This window comes from Bos javanicus, chromosome 4 (genome assembly GCF_032452875.1).
Source record: "Bos javanicus breed banteng chromosome 4, ARS-OSU_banteng_1.0, whole genome shotgun sequence".
NCBI classification, from domain to species: Eukaryota; Metazoa; Chordata; class Mammalia; order Artiodactyla; family Bovidae; genus Bos; species Bos javanicus.
This window is the reverse complement of record NC_083871.1, coordinates 33,915,379-33,932,505: the sequence shown is the minus strand read 5'-3', so window position 1 is coordinate 33,932,505 and position 17,127 is coordinate 33,915,379. Positions and strand designations below refer to the sequence as shown.

Below are 17,127 nucleotides of genomic sequence, written 5' to 3'. Positions count from 1 at the left end.
TGGGCGACAAGAGAGATAGGAGAATTAATAATAGCACTGAAGTTTGGACCCAGAATTAACCTAAGAATAATACTGGAAGTGAAGAAAGGATGACAGCAAGGGAATCACTTTGAAGTTGAGAAATTGAGTTTCATGTTAATCTTTGTGTCTGAGATGACATGAAAGACAAGCAGAAGTATCTGGCAAGCACTCTTTCTTCATTTCTCTGACCAAAATGATAAATGTGGGAACCACACAGGTTTCAGCCTACTCTGTGTTGAAATGAGGATTCTATCCTCAGCGGATGGTTTTGAGGCAAGCAAAGACTAAGCTGAGGTAAAGTGAGAGTGAAGTCGCTCAGTCGTGTCCGACTCTTTGTGACCCCATAGACTGTATGTAGCCTACCAGGCTCCTCCGTCCATGGGATTTTCCAGGCAGGAGTACTGGAGTGGGGTGCCATTTCCTTCCCCAGAGGATCTTCCCAACCCAGGGATCGAACCTGGGTCTCCCGCATCGTAGGCAGACGCTTTACCATCTGAGCCACCAGGGAAGCTGAGGTAAAGTGACATGTAAATATGAAGGGGTGCCAAAAATCTCAGATCAAGATATGTAATATTTTATGCAGTATTTTCGAACATCAAATGCAAAGAAAATATCCACAATGAACAAAATAAAGACAAGATCAATATTACTAATGTTTTATTCCTTTTGCCCCGTGCTCCAATATGCTCAACACGAAGCTACCACTTATCCTATCCTTATTTAAATTTTTTATATTTTGTTTGGCATTGATTTTTTGCATTAATTTCCATTCCTTAAATAATAAATGAAGATATTATCTATATTCATTACTGAAGGGTATTTTTAGTGCCCCTTAAATGTTGTGCCTGAGGCAAATGCTTTGTTTTCTTTGCCCTAGTCCCAGACCTGTTTAAGAGAAATGGAGAAAATGTCACCTATGTGTATTAGTTCACTAGGGCTGTCATAACAAAGTACCACAAACTGGCTGGCTTAAATGAAGTTGATTGTGTTACAATTCTGGACGTTGGAAGTCCAAGGTCAAGGTGTTGGTAGGTTTGGTTCCTTTGAGGGCTGTGCTACAGAATCTGTTCCATACCTTTCTCCTAGACTCTGGTGGTTTCAGGAAATCTTTGGTGATCTTTGCTCTATAGATGCTTGATCCCAATACTTGTTTTCATGGTGTTCTCCCTGTGCCTGTGTCTGCCTCGAAATTTTCCCTTTTGTAAAGACACTGGTCATACAGGATTAGGGGCCCACCCCATTCCAATATGACCTCATCTTATCTTAAGTAGTTATGTCTACAATCACCCTATTGCTATGTAAAGTCATATTCTTCCGTACTGGAGATTTAGGACTTCAATAAATGAATTGGGAGAGGGGACACAATTCAACCTGTAACACCATGTTTAGTAAATTTTCTATATGCTTTAGTCTAGTATTCTTTAGAAGTCTTAACACAGTTAAGCTCAGAGTTTCCATTCTGCATTCAGCGATGAGCAGGGTTGACTTATAGCCTCTGACTTCCTTTTGACTACAAATACTACGACTATCTAACTATTAGTTCTGTATCTGCATGCACGCTAAGTTGTTTCAGTCATGTCTGATTCCTTGCGACCCTATAGACTGTAGCCTGCCAGCCTCCTCTGTTTATGGGATTCTCCAGACAAGAATACTGGAGTGGGTGGCCATGCCCTCCTCCTCGGAATCTTCCTAAATCAGGGATCAAACCCATGTCTCTTATGGGTCCTGCATTGGCAGGCAGGCTCTTTACCACTAGCGCCACCTGGGAGGCCCAATAACTGACTGACAAATCATTAATATTAACCGTAAGTTCATTAGAAAAAATTACATTCATTCCTCCTATTTTGAAGAGAAAACACTTCATTATCATTTAATGAGTAAAAAACCCCAAGATAGATCAGAATATTCCTGACATTATGGAGGATGTCACTTAGATCTATATGTGGACTTCCCAAAATCTAGTTAAAGGAAAAAAAAAAAAATATATATATATATATACATTGCTGTTGTTGTTCAGTCGCTAAGTCATGTCCGAATCTTTGCGGCCCCCATGAACTACAGAAAGCCAGGTCCCCTGACCTTCACTGTCTCCCAGAGTTTGCCTAAATTCATGTCCATTCAGTCGATGATACCATCCAACTATCCCATCCTCTGTCACCACCTCTCCCCCTGCCCTCAATCTTTCCCAGAATCAGGATTTTTTCCAGTGAATCAGCTCTTCACATCAGGTGGCCAAAGTACTGGAGCTTCAGCTTCAGCATCAATCCTTCCAATGAATGTTCAGGGTTGATTTCCTTTAGGACTGACTGGTTTGATGTCCTTGGTATCCAAGGGACTCTCCAAGAGTCTTCTCCAGCATTACAATTCAAAAGCATCAATTCTTCAGTGCTCAGCCTTCTTTATGGTCCAACTCTCACATCCATATATGACTACTGGAAAAAACCATAGCTTTGACAATACAGACCTTTGTCAGCAAAGTGATGTCTCTGCTTTTTAAAGCTGTCTAGGTTTGTCATGGCTTTTCTTCCAAGGAGAAAGAGTCTTTTAATTTTGTGGCTTAATTTTAATTTTAATTTTGTGGCTGCAGTCACTATCTGCAGTGATTTTGGAGCCCAAGAAAATAAAATCTGTCACTGTTTCCACTTTTTACCCATCTATTTGCATATTTATATCATATATTGCATATATATTTATATTATAAACATATATACATATTTTATATATAATGTATATAATTACATAAAAGCAATAGGGCTTCCCTGGTGGCTCAGATAATAAAGAAACTGCCCACAAAGTGAAAGACTCGGGTTTGATTCCTAGGTCAGGAAGATCCCCTGAACCAGGGGATGGCTACCCTCTCCAGTATTCTTGCCTGGAGAATTCCATGGACAGAGGCTACAGTCCATGGGGTTGCAAAGAGTTGGACACAGCTGAGTGACTAACAGTAACTAAAAGCAATACAGAAAGACAAAAGAGGGAGGAACGTAGACCACGGTGAGCTCAAAATATTCCCTATCTTCAGACCTCTATTCCTTAAACTGAGTTCTAGCATTTCTACTTGGAAAAAATTCCTTTTAAAACTTAAAACACATCTGCCACTCCGACCACCTTCTGCCAACCCCTGTGTTCTCCCCAAGGAAGCAGGAATTGCTTAACCAGACTGATAAGGTTCAAAATACTCATCTGGCCACACATAAAATATAAGCATTCACCATGCATTTAAATGCAAAAGGTACATACAGGTGACCTCTTTGCCTTCTCTATTCTTGGGGTTACGGAGAAGGCAATGGCACCCCACTCCAGTACTCTTGCCTGGAAAATCCCATGGACAGAGGAGCCTGCTAGGCTACAGTCCATGGGGCTGCTAAGAGTCAGACATGACTGAGCAACTTCACTTTCACTTTTCACTTTCCACTTTCATGCCCCGGAGAAGGAAATGGCAACCCACTCCAGTGTTCTTGCCTGGAGAATCCCAGGGACAGAGGAGCCTAGTGGGCTTCCGTCTATGGGGTCCCACAGAGTTGGACGCGACTGAAGCGACTTAGCAGCAGCAGCATTCTTGGGGTTAAGTGTGTAAATAGGCCTAGAATTGCCACCAAGGAAAAGCAGGTCCTTCCAGCTGTTAGGGAACTGGTTATTGCTTCTTACTGTGGTAACTTGTGGCTTCCCAGAGAGTGGTGACATGCCAAGGTAATAGATTGTGTTTGGGAGCAACAGGTGGGAGGCACTGTTTAGGCTTCCATGAATGTTCTTTTAAAACAAACACTGATAAATTGGAATGTGTCCAGAGGTACAACGGTAACCCTTTGGGAAACACTGACCTAGGCTATGTGTATCAAGTATAAATAAATGACCCTGGACAACCTGTCTTTCACCTTGTCCTCTCCTCTTGTTGAAAGATGAACTGTAAGTCAAGGAAGCAGCCACAGGTGAGGCAGGCGTTGGTTCTGATGGCTAATCTGATATGAACAATCAGCCTATAAAAATGCATCTTATTTGCACCCACAAAGCTCAGCAGGAGGAGCTCCTCTCCTCACTTCTTTGCAGGCCATAGCCCTTTTAAAAACTCTTTTCCTACCCCCCCCCCCGCCCAACCCCCACCCTGTGATGGCTCAGCAGGTTAAGAATCCATCTGCAATGCAGGAGACACAGGAGGTGTGGGTTCCATCTCCATGGGTCAGGAAGATCCCCTGGAGAAGGAAATGGCAACCCACTCCAGTGTTCTTGCCTGGAGAATTCCATGGACAGAGGAGCCTGGCAGGCTACAGTCCATGGGGTCACAAAGAGTCGGACACGACTGAGTGACTAAGACTTTCACTTTCCCTACCAAGGCTCTCGGTGTTCCTCGTGACTTGATAGCATCTGATTAACAAAAGAGATGGAGCAGAGAAGGGGACACACTGCCTGATCCACCCCAGGCCTCACACCCTTCACCCCACCCCAAGGACTGCCCACTTCCTAGAACTAATTAGAAAAAGTACAATCAATAATGCATTAGCCAGTCTTTTGAAATTCCTCTTGGGTCAGCAGGCATGGGCCCTGCTGAATTTTACACTTGAGAAATTAACCAATTCTTGATTTTATTTCAAAGGTCAGAGTAATAGGGAACATACTTCTTTCATTTCCAAGAAATTCATTTTAAAATTGGCATCTCACACATAATAATATCACTTACAATAAGTCTGAAGCTAAAGTAAAAAGAACTTTTCTCCCTAATCATCCTATCAATCTTTGAAAATCTTTAGGTATTAACTGTATTTAATATTTCCCTCCCAACAATAATGTCACATGTGATTCTGATAAAATATCATTTAAGTATGTATGAATCTGAAGTATTAAAATTTTTAAAGTGAGCGATAAACAAAAGTACATCAAGATACTAGTATAATTATATTCATTGTTGAATTTTTGAAATGGCAAACTCCTGGAATGGACAAAAATATCTATTGATGGGGATCTAAATAAATGAATCATAGTACATCCACAAAATAGTAGTACATTGTGCCATTTGCTTTTTTATTTTTAATGAAATTTATATCTGGAGGTCTTTAAGCCATAAAAAGGAACTAGGTAAATTTGTGTGTGTTTTCCTGAGAAAATCTCTGAGACACATAATTTTCTTTAATGATAGAGTGATCCCATTGGTGTAACTTTCTTAGAGTGTGTGCATGTGTGTGTCTGTGTCTGTTCCTCTGTATGAAAGGTAGAGTCATTCATTCAATAAAATATGTATTATGCCCTGTTATGGACTAGGCACTGGGATTTTTTTTTAAAAGATATTACAGAAACAAAGAAGAACAAGACAAAGTCCTTATTGTTAAGAAGCTTATTTGTGAATGGAGCAGAAAAACAGTAAGGAAGTAAATAAATAAATCAGATGCTTTTAGACAGTGACCAACACTATGAAGAAATAGAACTGACTAACGACAAACTGCGTAAGATAGGCTGAGGTAACACCTGAAAGCCAGAATAGATCAGGGGAGTCTTTCAGGCAGAAAAACCTTCTGATGCAAGACCCTCAGATAGAACAAAGCCAGTGAGGTAAAACAGGGCTAAAGAAGATGGTAGAAATAATTGAAGAAGCAGGCAAAGCCAGATCAAGAAGAATCTTCTAGCTCATTTAAAGGAATTTACATCTTATTCTATATGCAGTAGGAAACCAAGGAAGTTGGGATTGAGCTGGGCTTGAGTGATGAGGGAGATGACCCAAGATGAATTACAAACCTTAAAAAATGCATAAGCACTCCCCATGCCAGTCCTTAGGATGCATTAGAGGCATCCAAAATGTAGGCAGAAACTTTTTCTCCACTGTTTTTTTAACTATGTACAAATAATATTTGAAATGTTTAATGAAAAAATGGGTTAATAATGTAAGGTGGCAAACCAACGCTGAGAATGTTTTCTGGTTTTTTGGTTTAATGTGCAATACTTTTTTCTAAGCATCAGTCTTCACCAGACTGTGAGCAAGGACAATGTCATACTTGCATTAACTAAGACCTCCAAACTTCTGAACTCCCCACCAATTAAGGAAAAAAAGTATTACTTTTTAAGTTCATCCTCTCTTCTAGCCAGTTCAAACCAATTCTTCACATCCTAGCTTGGGCTTCTTTAAAGAGAGAAATGATGTCTAACTCAGATTTAATGAGTTAATGCAGGAAGAACTTAAAGTTAGGTGCATATTGGTACTACCCAGAAAGTTAGTACAGGTTCCAGAGGATCACTGCCATAGGATAAGATCTGAATATCTGCATTTTATTCAAAGTTTCCAGGTGATTGATATGCACCCAAGCTTGAGAACCAGCAAGTTAACATATGTGCCTAATCTAGTGTCATTCCTGGCATAGCAAACCCTAATAAAAAAATGTTTGCTCCTCACTCTTCCTTCTTCTGTCTGAACTACAGAGTAGCTGGTTTCCCTTCTATCATCTGTCTCACCAACTCTTCAGTGAAACTAACAAAATGAAAACTAAGAGAGATAAAATGTATGACCCTTGTTTAGTTGTTACGTCGTGTCTATTTGCAACCCATGGACTGCAGCATGCCAAGCTCCCATGTCTTTCACTGTCTCCCAGAGTTTGCTCAGATTCATGTCCATTGAATTGATATGCTATCTAACCATCTCATCCCCTGCTCCCCCCTTCTCCTTTGACTTCAATCTTTCCCAGCATCAGGGTATTTTCCAGTGAGTCAGCTCTTTGCATCAGGTGGCCAAAGTACTGGAGCTTCAGCTTCAGCATCGGTCTTTCCAATGAATATTCAGGGTTGATTTCCTTTAGGGTTGACTAGTTTGATCTCCTTGCAATCCAAGGGACTCTCATGAATCTTCTCCAGCACAATTTGAAAGCATCAATTATTCAGTTCTTAGCCTCCTTTATGGTCCAGCTCTCATATCTATACATGACTACTGGAAAAATCATAGATTTGACTAGAAGAACCTTTGTTGACAAAGTAATGTCTGCTTTTTAATATACTGTCTAAGTTTGTCATAGCTTTCCTTCTGGGGAGCAAGCATCTTTTAATTTCATGTCTGTAGCCACTGTCTGCAGTGATTTTGTACTATTCTGCACAAATAATACAAGTCCTGTGTGCAAATGTTAAGTTTTATGTGCCCTGCAATTACAGACACTTTTTTGGCCACTTTAAAGAATTTGCATATGCATGAGATGGGTAGGAATAGTGTGGGACCTGTCCCTCTCAAAGAGTGACAGTTGATGGTAATGATTTGCTCCAGCCCCCTGAGCCTCCCCAACATGAGAGAGTGATTCATTTGCATTCAGACTCATCCACACTGTTGGTAATATCTCCAGACACCACTGACTGACTCAGCCTCCCTGGAAGTAAAGGTCAGGCACTGACAAGGCTGCAGCTGTGCCCACCATAATTGGAGCCACTGAAGTTCCTGGGGGTACTGAAGTACCTGACTCTGACTCTTCCCACAATCTCACCTCTGAAGAGCTGCATGAACTCCGGGTCTCCCAGTGGAGGGGCCAGAGAAACGCAACTCAAGAGTATGGAGGAGGTTACTTCTTCTGAGAGATGAGACAGAAAAAGAAGGCAGCAGATAAAGGAGACTTGCTCTTCTGGGTCCTCTCCCTACTCTCCTATCCATGTTGTACCCCTATTCCCCAAGCTCTATCCCCATATCAAATTGATACTTCCATGAATCAGTCCCGAAGGCCATCATCAGGCCCCCAAACACATAGCAACTAAAAGTGAGATGTTAAAACTAGGCAGCTGACCTCACTCCTCTTCATAAAATATGATGGACAAGGAGGACCCCCTACTCCCACCTCAGGAAGAACCAGAGGTATGAATGGGAGGACAGAGGAATTTCCCAGAAAACAGAAACATTGTCCACTAGATTGACAGAACTGTCACGACAGCACAGAGTCCTTGCCACGCCCATCCACCAGAGTCTGAAGGCATGCTGTGCACCAATGACAGCCAGACATTTTCACTCTGTCCCTTTTAAAATGGAAATTTCTTTTGCAATTTTTCCTGCTAAAGTTTAATTACTGCATATGCTTGTGTTGAAAACCAATAACTTATATTTAAGTTTTTACATCATTTGACACTGGGGAAACACAAGGAGACCAGATGGAAAGGAATGAACATCACTCAGAGACCATAGACTTTAAAGAAGACTTTATATAACTATAAAGAGGGATATATAAGTGCAAAGAAAAATGTGATATTGAGTACCAAAGAGATGGACTACGAAAATTCACTTCTACTAGCATGATGAGTATACCCTTGGCTTCTGCATCCCTGCTTTCAATAGCTATTATTGCCTTTTATATCTTTTCTTTTTTTTTTCCTTTAGCATTTTCTAGTCTGACAGGTGTAAAGTGGTACGTTGATGTTAATATAGTTTGCATTTTTATGACTACTAGCACACTGGAGCATCTTGTGATATATTTATTGGTTGTTTGGATTTGCTCTTGTGAATTGCATAATCATACCCTTGTTTGTTTTTCTGTTGAGTTGTCTTCTTTGTCAAATTGTAAGAGCTCTCTGTGTATTATAGTTATTAACCCTTGCTAAATCCATCATCTGCTTTGCAAATATTTGTTCCAAATTTAATGACTGTCTACAAGCATTGCTTATACTTTATTTTACATAAAAATTTTAGTATTTATGTGCTCAGATATATCAATTTTTAAATTGATGCTAGAAAAAAATTTATCATAAAAAAATGTTTAATAGATTCTAGGCTTATTATTTTATCATCACCATTAAGGTCTTTCTTTCCCCATAGACTGTATGCCTTGTCTCTTAGATTTTTTTTCTAAAATTTTAACATTTTAATTTTTATAGTTACGTCTTTGAACTGAAATTTACTTTTGTATATGTGAAACGTAGGAATCCAATTTTATTTTCTTATAGATGAACAACAAGTTGTACCAGCACCAATTGTTAAATAAATTGTTTTCTCCATGAATTAAAATATTCTCTTCATGTGTTAAATTTTGATGTTCCCTGTATGTCTGAATGAACAATTTGTCTACTCCTGAGTAGTGACATTGTAGAGGCAACTATCTTACCCCACCTCATATAACTTGCTTTGGCCTAAAGAAAGGGGCAGAAGTGACAGAATGCTAGTTTCAAGCCTAGGTCTCAATATGCCTTGCATATTCCTGTTTGTTCTCTTGCACCTTTCCCATAGCCATGAAAAGAGCTTTCTATAGCTTTTTCTCTATAACCACTGCCCCTTCAACTTAGAGACAGACCTTAAAGCAAAGCCAGTCAGACAAGTTCAGACAAGAAATATGGGTGAAAATACCTGTCAGGGTGGTCCATGCCAAGATCCTATTTGTCATTCCCATGGTGCCCTTGCTATCTCTGCAGTGACTTATATTATGCACATCAAATACAACCAAGACTGCCATTTTGACCACAGAAGATTGGACCAGTTATTCTTATCTATGCTGAAAGCATATATAGTTACCTGAACATTAGGAAGAGCTAATCCTTTGAGAAGCTTAGAATAAAACTCTGCCCAATAGGGATACCCTGTATCAAATGGTAACAAATCAACAGACTCCATTCCTCTGGTCAAGGATGAAGTAATGTGTACACAGAAAAGGGTGAGGATACCATTGAGTGATAAACGTTTGCTCCCTACTCCACATAGTTTGCGTCCGTGCCAGTTTAGGAAGTGCTGGCTATTCTCTGGGGTTTAGCCTATGAATGTCAACAAATCTGTACTTTCTAACCTTTTATTTTCCAACAACGAAATAATAGCTGGTATATTTTAGTATTTACCAAGCAAAAAAATAATACCAAAGAATACCCTATATTTAACATATATATGTCATTTTGTTAAATCCTAATAAATTAATCTACGAGGTAGTTAGTATTCTTATTTTCTTTTTACAGGTGAGGAAACTGAGGTTTAGAGAAGTAAAATAACCAGTAAAATAACCAGTTCATTGTCATATAGCAGGGAAGCAGAACTGGGATACAAAATCAGACCTGTCTGGCTCCCAGGATAGTCTATAGCAATGGTTCTCAAAGTGTGGGCCATCAGCACCACCTGGGAACTTAGAAATTCTTGGGTCCTACCCAGACCTACAGAATCAGAAACTCTGAGAAAGGGACAAAACGTCCACATTTTAACAAGCTCTCCTCACCAGGATTTTGATGCCCGCTTAAGTTTCAGAACCACTGCCTTAGACCATACTACCTCTACAAAATAGTTTTAAAGGCAGGAATAAATTCTGTGAGCAGAAATGATCTGAAAGTCTTCCTGAAGACTCTAAGCTGAGCTTTAGAGGATGTAGAGAATGAAAGTAGGTATAAAAAGGAGATGGCAAAAATTAAACATCCTCTAACCAAATGGACTTCCCTGATGGCTCAGATGGTAAAGTGTCTGCCTGCAATGCAGGAGACCTGGGTTCAATTCCTCGGTCGGGAAGATATCCTGGAGAAGGAAATGGCAACCCACTCCAATATTCTTGCCTGGAAAATCCCATGGACAGAGCAGCCTGGTAGGCTACAGTCCATGGGGTCACAAAGAGTCGGACATGACTGAGCGACTTCACTTTCACTTTCAACCAAATGACCCAGTAATTGCACCCTTCGTTATTTACCCAAAGCAGTTGAAAACTTATGTGCATACAAAATGTAGCACATGGATATTTACAGCAGGTTTATCCAGAATTGCAAAATCTTGGAAGCAACCAAGATGTCCTATAGTAGATGAATGGATAAATAAACTGTGGGTATATCTACACAGTGGAATGTTATTCAGTGCAAAAAAAGAAGTGAGCTATTAAGTCATTAAAAAAATTGAGGAAATCTGCTCTTGTTGTTCAGTCAGTCGCTAAGTCACATGCAACTCTTTGTGACTCCATGGACTGCAGCATGCCATGTTCCTCTGTCCTCCACTATCTCCCAGAGTTTGCTCAAATTCATGTCCATTGAGTCAGTGATGCCATCTAACCATTGCATCCTCTGATCCCCCTTCTCTTTTTGCCTTCAGTCTTTCCCAGCATCAAGGTTTATTTCAACAAGTCGGCTCTTTGCATCAGGTGGCCAAAGTCTTAGAGTTTCTGCTTCAGCATCCGTACTTCCAATGAATATTCAGGATTGATTTCCTTTAAGGTTGACTGGTTTGATCTCCTTGCAGTCCAAGGGACTTTCAAGAGTCTTCTCCAGCACTACAATTCAAAGACATCAATTCTTCAATGCTCAACCTTCTTTATGGTCCAACTCTCATATCCGTACATGACTACTGGAAAAATCATAGCTTTAACTATATGAACCTTTGTCCACAAAGTGATGTCTCTGCTTTTTAATAAGCTGTCTAGGTTTGTCATGGCTTTCCTTCCAAGGAGCAAGTGTCTTTTAATTTCGTGGCTGCAGTCACCATCTGCAGTGATTTTGGAGCCCCAAAAGCAAAGTCTGTCACTGCTTCCACTTTTTACCCTTCTTTTTGCCATAAAGTGATGGGACCAGATGCCATGACTTTAGTATTTTTTAATGCTGAATTTCAAGCTGTTTTTTTTTTTTTTTTCACTCTCCTCTTTCACTCTCCTCAAGAGGCTCTTTAGTTCCTCTTCACTTTCTGTCATTAGAGTGGTATCTTCTGCATATCTGAGGTTGTTGATATTTCTCCCTGTAATCTTGATTCCAGCCTGTGATTCATCCAGCCCAGCATATCACATGACGTACTCTGCATGTTAGTTAAATAAATAGGGTAACAATGTACAGCCTTATAGTACTTCTTTCCCAATTTGGAACCAGTGAATTGTTCCATGTCCAGTTCTGTTGCTTTTTGACCCACATACAGATCTCTCAGGAGACAGGTAAGGTGGTTTGGTGCTCCCATCTCTTGAAGAATTTTCCACAGTTTGTTGTGATCCATACAGTCAAAGGCTTCAGCATAGTCAATGAAGCAGAAGTAAATGCTTTTCTGGAACTCCCTTGCTTTCTCCATAATCCATTGAATATTGGCAATTTGATCTCTGTTCCTCTGACTCTTTGAAACCCAGCTTGTACATGCAGAATTTCTCAGTTCACGTGCTGGTGAAGCCTAGCTTGAAGGATTTTGAGAATAACCTTGCTAGCATGTGAAATGAGTACAATTGTACAGTAGTTTGAACATTCAATTGTACAGTAGAGGAAATTTAGATGCATATTAATAGGCAAAAGAAACCAATCTGAAAAGTCTACTTATTTGTAATAGATGACTCCAACTATATATGACATTCTGGAAAATGCAAAACCCTGGAGGCAGTAAAAAGATCAGTGGATGCCAGGGAATGGGGACTCTGAGAGATGGAGCAGAGAGATTTTTAGGGCAGTGAAAATACTTTGTATGATAATATAATGGTGGATACATGTCATTAGGCATTTTCCAAACTCATATAACATATAACATCAAGAGTGAACCCTAGTGTAACCTATGGGCTTTGGATGGTTACAACGTGCCAAGGGAGGTTTAGCAATTGTAACAAATGTACCACTCTGGTGAAGGATGTTGATATGGTAGAAATTATGCACATATGGGAGCAGAAAGCATATGGGAAATCCCCATACCCTCCTCTCAATTTTGCTGTGGATCTAAAACTACTTCTTTAAAAATTGCCTTAAATAAATAAAAAATAAAATACTAAATAGAAAAAAAGTACTTTGTCTGGGAAGGTTGAAAGTCAGAAGAGTAATTATGTGGATGGAAAGACCAAGACCAGCTTTCATGCAGGAGGTAATCATTAAAAGAAGCTATAAAGAACAGTTAGAATTTGAACAAAGAGCAAAGGACAGGACTTTCTATCTTGAGATTCTCAACCTTGGCACTAGGAATGTTTTGGAAGAGATCATTCTTTGTCATGGTGTCTGTCTTGTGCATTGTAGAATGTTTAACAGCATCCCTAGCCTCTATCCACCAGACACCAGTGGCATCCTCCAGTTGGGCCAACCAGAAAGTCTCCAGATACTGCCAAATATCCCTGGCAATAAGAGGAGGGAAAGAGCAATGTCACGCGTGCTTAAGAACCAGATAAAGAGCCAGGTGAAAGGAACAGCAGTTGGAAAGGCAAGGAGACAAATAACACAAAGCACAAGAATCGTTCAGTTAAAATACAGTGTTGTAAAAACTATTCATTATGAAAGTCAAAGCTGGAGTGTAATAAAGTAATGAATGGTGGGGCTAGAAAAGTCTTCTGGGACCACAAGTTTTCATGAAAAGTGGAAATGTTAGTCGCTCAGTTGAGTCCAATTCTTTGTGACCCCATGGACAGTAGCCTGTCAGGCTCCTCTGTCTAAGGAATTTTCCAGGCAAGAATACTGGAGTGGGTAGCCATTCCCTTCTCCAGTGGATCTTCTTGACTCAGGGATTGAACCTGGGTCACTCACATAGCAAGCAGATTGTTTACCATCTGAGCCACCAGGGAAGCCTCACAGGGTGTCATACTTTCAACTTAAAAGTTTGGAGTATATCCTGTAAACAAAGAGGAAATATCAAAGGTCTTTGATCTAGAAATAACAGCTTAAGAGCACTAAGATTTGTGGATAATGCTGTTTAGAAAGAATTAAAATGATTGCTCAATGTCCTTCTTTGGGGAGAGGATTTTAAAGGACTGCTACATAGATAAACCATTAACACTCAATATTTTCTTCTTCAGGAGATATAGAAGCTGTAGCCTGTTTTAAAGACCAGAGGCCCAGAAAGGAACCAGATGGGGGCTCACTGAGCTGAATCTCAGGCGGGCGTCCAGTTTGTGTCTAGGCTGGAGTTAGAATCGTGGAGATGCAGAAGGAAACCCCGTCCTTCCTCGTGCCCACACCCTGTGGCCAAAAGTGGAACCCTCCCCCTAACACGCCTGCCTATGTAGCAGGTATTGGAGGCTGCACTGTACCTGTTTGATGGGATGTTCCTGCTCCAGGCTTCTAACCTGAGTGACCACTGCTGGGCTGGCCCCCTCAGGTTTTTCAAGGCCGCTTTGTGCTGCCCCCAAGGAAGGTTTCTGCTTCGCTGGAGTCCAGACAGAGGCGAGTGGCTAACCTCACTTGGATAGGAGACAGAGGTATCCTAGTGGCTTCTGATCCAGGTGCTGTTGAATTGTGGGAGCTGGATGAGAATGAGACACTCATTGACAACAAGTTCTGCAAATATAAGCACAATGACATTGTGTCTACAGTCAGTGTCCTGGGCTCTGGCACACAAGCTGTGAGCTGGTAGCAAAGACTTCTGGATCAAGGTTTGAGACCTTGCTCGGCAGATGGTTCAAAATTCCTACCGAGCTCATTCTGGGCAGGCCACCTGTGTTGCTGCCTTTCTCCACAAGGATCCTGTGTTTCTTTCATGTGGCGAGGACAATAGAATCGTATTGGAGGATATCTGCTGTCCCAAGCCAGCCTCACAGATGGGCCGTGGTGCCTCTGGCTACCTTCTTGCCTCCCCGGCTTTGCATCCTCAGCAGACTGAAGTCTTTGTCTTTGGTGATGAGAATGGGACTGTCCCCCTGTGGACACCAAGAGTGCAAGCTGTGCCCTCAGCTCGGTGGTGCAGTCCTAGTGCGTCTCTGGGCCGGTGTTCTCTCCACACAGTGTTCCCTTCCTGGCCTCTGTCAGCCACAACTACTCACTTGCTGTACTGGACTTAGACCTTTCGGAGGTTTAGAAGCCAGACCCAAAGAAACTTTGTGAGAGAGGCTAGTTGGTCCGCACTGAATCACTCTCTTCTTACCACAGCGGGCTGGGACCGTGAAGTCCTCCACCATTTCAGGCCCACAGAACCTCTCCCAGAGCCTGGACCTAAGAGTGTTGCCAAGTAGATTAGATTTCAGACAAAAAGCAAATCCCCCGAGAGTATCCACTCCCTTTGCTCCTGCCCTCTCGTTGTGTGAGACAACACACAAGGAGCCTTATACAGTGTGTCAGTACACCAGACCTGTGCAGTTAGTAGGCATTGTCTCTCAGGCTGGGGGAGGCTAGATTCTGAAGTCCTATAGTCAGGGAAGAACAATTTCCCTGAACAGGAAAAAAAGAAATATTTTCTACATCAGCTAGAGGATGGTGAATGCTTTTTGGACAAAAGTTTATGGAATTCTTCAGGAAAGCATACTAGAGTGGGTAGCCATTCGCTTCTCCAAGGAATCTTCCCAACCCAGGTCTCGAACCTAGGTCTCCTGCGTTGCAGGCAGATTCTTTCCCGTCTGAGCCACGAGGGAAACCCCATATAAAATATTTCATACTAAAACCTTTTTCTTAAGAAGCTCTTAATTTGGAGAAGGAAATGGCAACCCACTCCAGTACCCTTGCTTGGGAAATCCCATGGGGAGTCTAGTGTGCAACAGTCCATGGAGTACAACAGGGCCGGACACGGCTTAGCGACTAACAACAGCAAATGGCAGTTCTAGCCAATGTGTGAGAACAAAGACTTGTAAGGAATCGGGGGTTGGGGCTGAAACCAACATCCTATTGTTTACAGATGTGAATGTCTATTTAGAAAAACCAAAATAAACTGCAAGCAAATATTTAAACTAAAAAAAAAAAAAAAAAAGCTCTTAATTTTTAAGTTTTTTAAAAAGGAGATTTTTAACATTTACTACTGTTTTTTTCTATCATACTGTAAGCTCTGAAGAAAGTGACTATTTTCAGCTCAGAACTGACATAAATGGGTGCTGCTGCTGCTGCTGCTGCTGCTGCGCTTAGTTGTTCAGTCGTGTCCAACTCTTTGCGACCCCATGAACTATAGTCCGCCAGGCTCCTCTGTCCATGGGATTCTCCAGACAAGAATACTGGAGTGGGTTGCCATGCATTCCTCCAGGGGATTTTCCTGACCCAGGGATCAAACTCAGGTCTCCCACATTGCAAGCAGATTCTTTACTGTCCAAGCTGCCAGGAAGGCCCAAGAATATTGGAGTAAGTAACCTCTCCCTTCTCCAGGGGATCTTCCCAACCCAGGAATTGAAATGGGGTCTCCTGCATTGCAGGTGGATCCAATGAATAAAGCTTTTGACAAAAGATAATGAAATATACATCTTGTTCTAAGGTGTAAGTGAAATTGACTTTTGCACTTCTGCATTACCTATGTCCAGTGATTATACTTCAATTTTCTGGTCTTTAGAGTCTATCTTGGGACCCATAAACCCCTCAGCACAAAATATTCATGACCTCATTTCACCTGGCTCCCAACATAATATCATGTGCTGCTGTAACACTGTGATAATAATATGGTAATTAATGCTCAATTAGCTTTAGCAGCAAGTGAATTATTGTTGGAGAAGATGAAAGAGGGCAGTCCAGAATTAATTTTGTTAAACTAAAAACTTTTAAGAATTGGGGAAAATTTAAATCACAAGAAAAAGAAAAATAATATATTTCATAGGACATGAGATATTAAAATCTGAAGTAGACACAAATTTACTAAGTGGCATTCCCATTCTAATTCACATGATGCAAAAATGTTAGGATTATTAGTTCTATGAGTTATAGTCCTATTGGAGCAGACAACATGATAGAATATGTATATTTTCCATAGCGGTAATGCACTTTCTGTGATTTTGATAAGTGCATCTTTAGTTACGCATTAATACATAAATAATAATACAATTTTGAATTTATAGAGCTCCTCTAAAAAAATCACATGTCCTAAAAAATTATATTCAAAGTGACCCTAATGAAAATAGATTTTTTCCACTGTGAAAGAATTTTCTCCCTCTCTCCAAAGTAACTGGGGAATGAACGGTAACAATCGAACAGAAGGCAGACAAGGCATGTCTAAACCAAATGTAAATATGTTGTCTTAAATATTTTACATACCTTTTGAAAGTCAGAAGAGACTTCTTTAGGAAGATGATTTTTTTAATTAACATATAAATATGCATCATGACTTATGCATGCATGCTAAGTCACTTCAGTCCTGACTCTTGGCAACCCCATAACCTGCCAGCTCCTTTGTCCATGGGATTCTCCCAGCAAGAATACTGGAGTGGGTTGCCATGCTCTTCTGCAGGGGATCTTCCTGAATTAGGGATCAAACCTGTGTCTCTTATGTCTCCTTCACTGGCAGGCAGGTTCTTTACCACCAGCAACACCTGGGAAGCCCATGACTGCCGAGGTCCAACCCCCGCTGATCCAGGGAGTTTGAAGCAGGGA

The 17,127-nt window shown here is 40.9% G+C and overlaps 1 non-coding gene and 1 pseudogene across 1 annotated transcript; one reads left to right on the top strand and one right to left on the bottom strand.

Annotated features, from left to right (window-relative positions):
- Nucleotides 1–457: 457 nt before the first annotated feature.
- Nucleotides 458–529, bottom strand: TRNAR-ACG (transfer RNA arginine (anticodon ACG)). Its single transcript has one exon. It is a non-coding gene; the product is annotated as a tRNA-Arg (tRNA).
- A 13,155-nt stretch (nucleotides 530–13,684) lies between these two features.
- On the top strand, nucleotides 13,685–14,801 carry LOC133245967 (methylosome protein WDR77-like; annotated as a pseudogene).
- The last annotated feature ends 2,326 nt before the right edge of the window (nucleotides 14,802–17,127 follow it).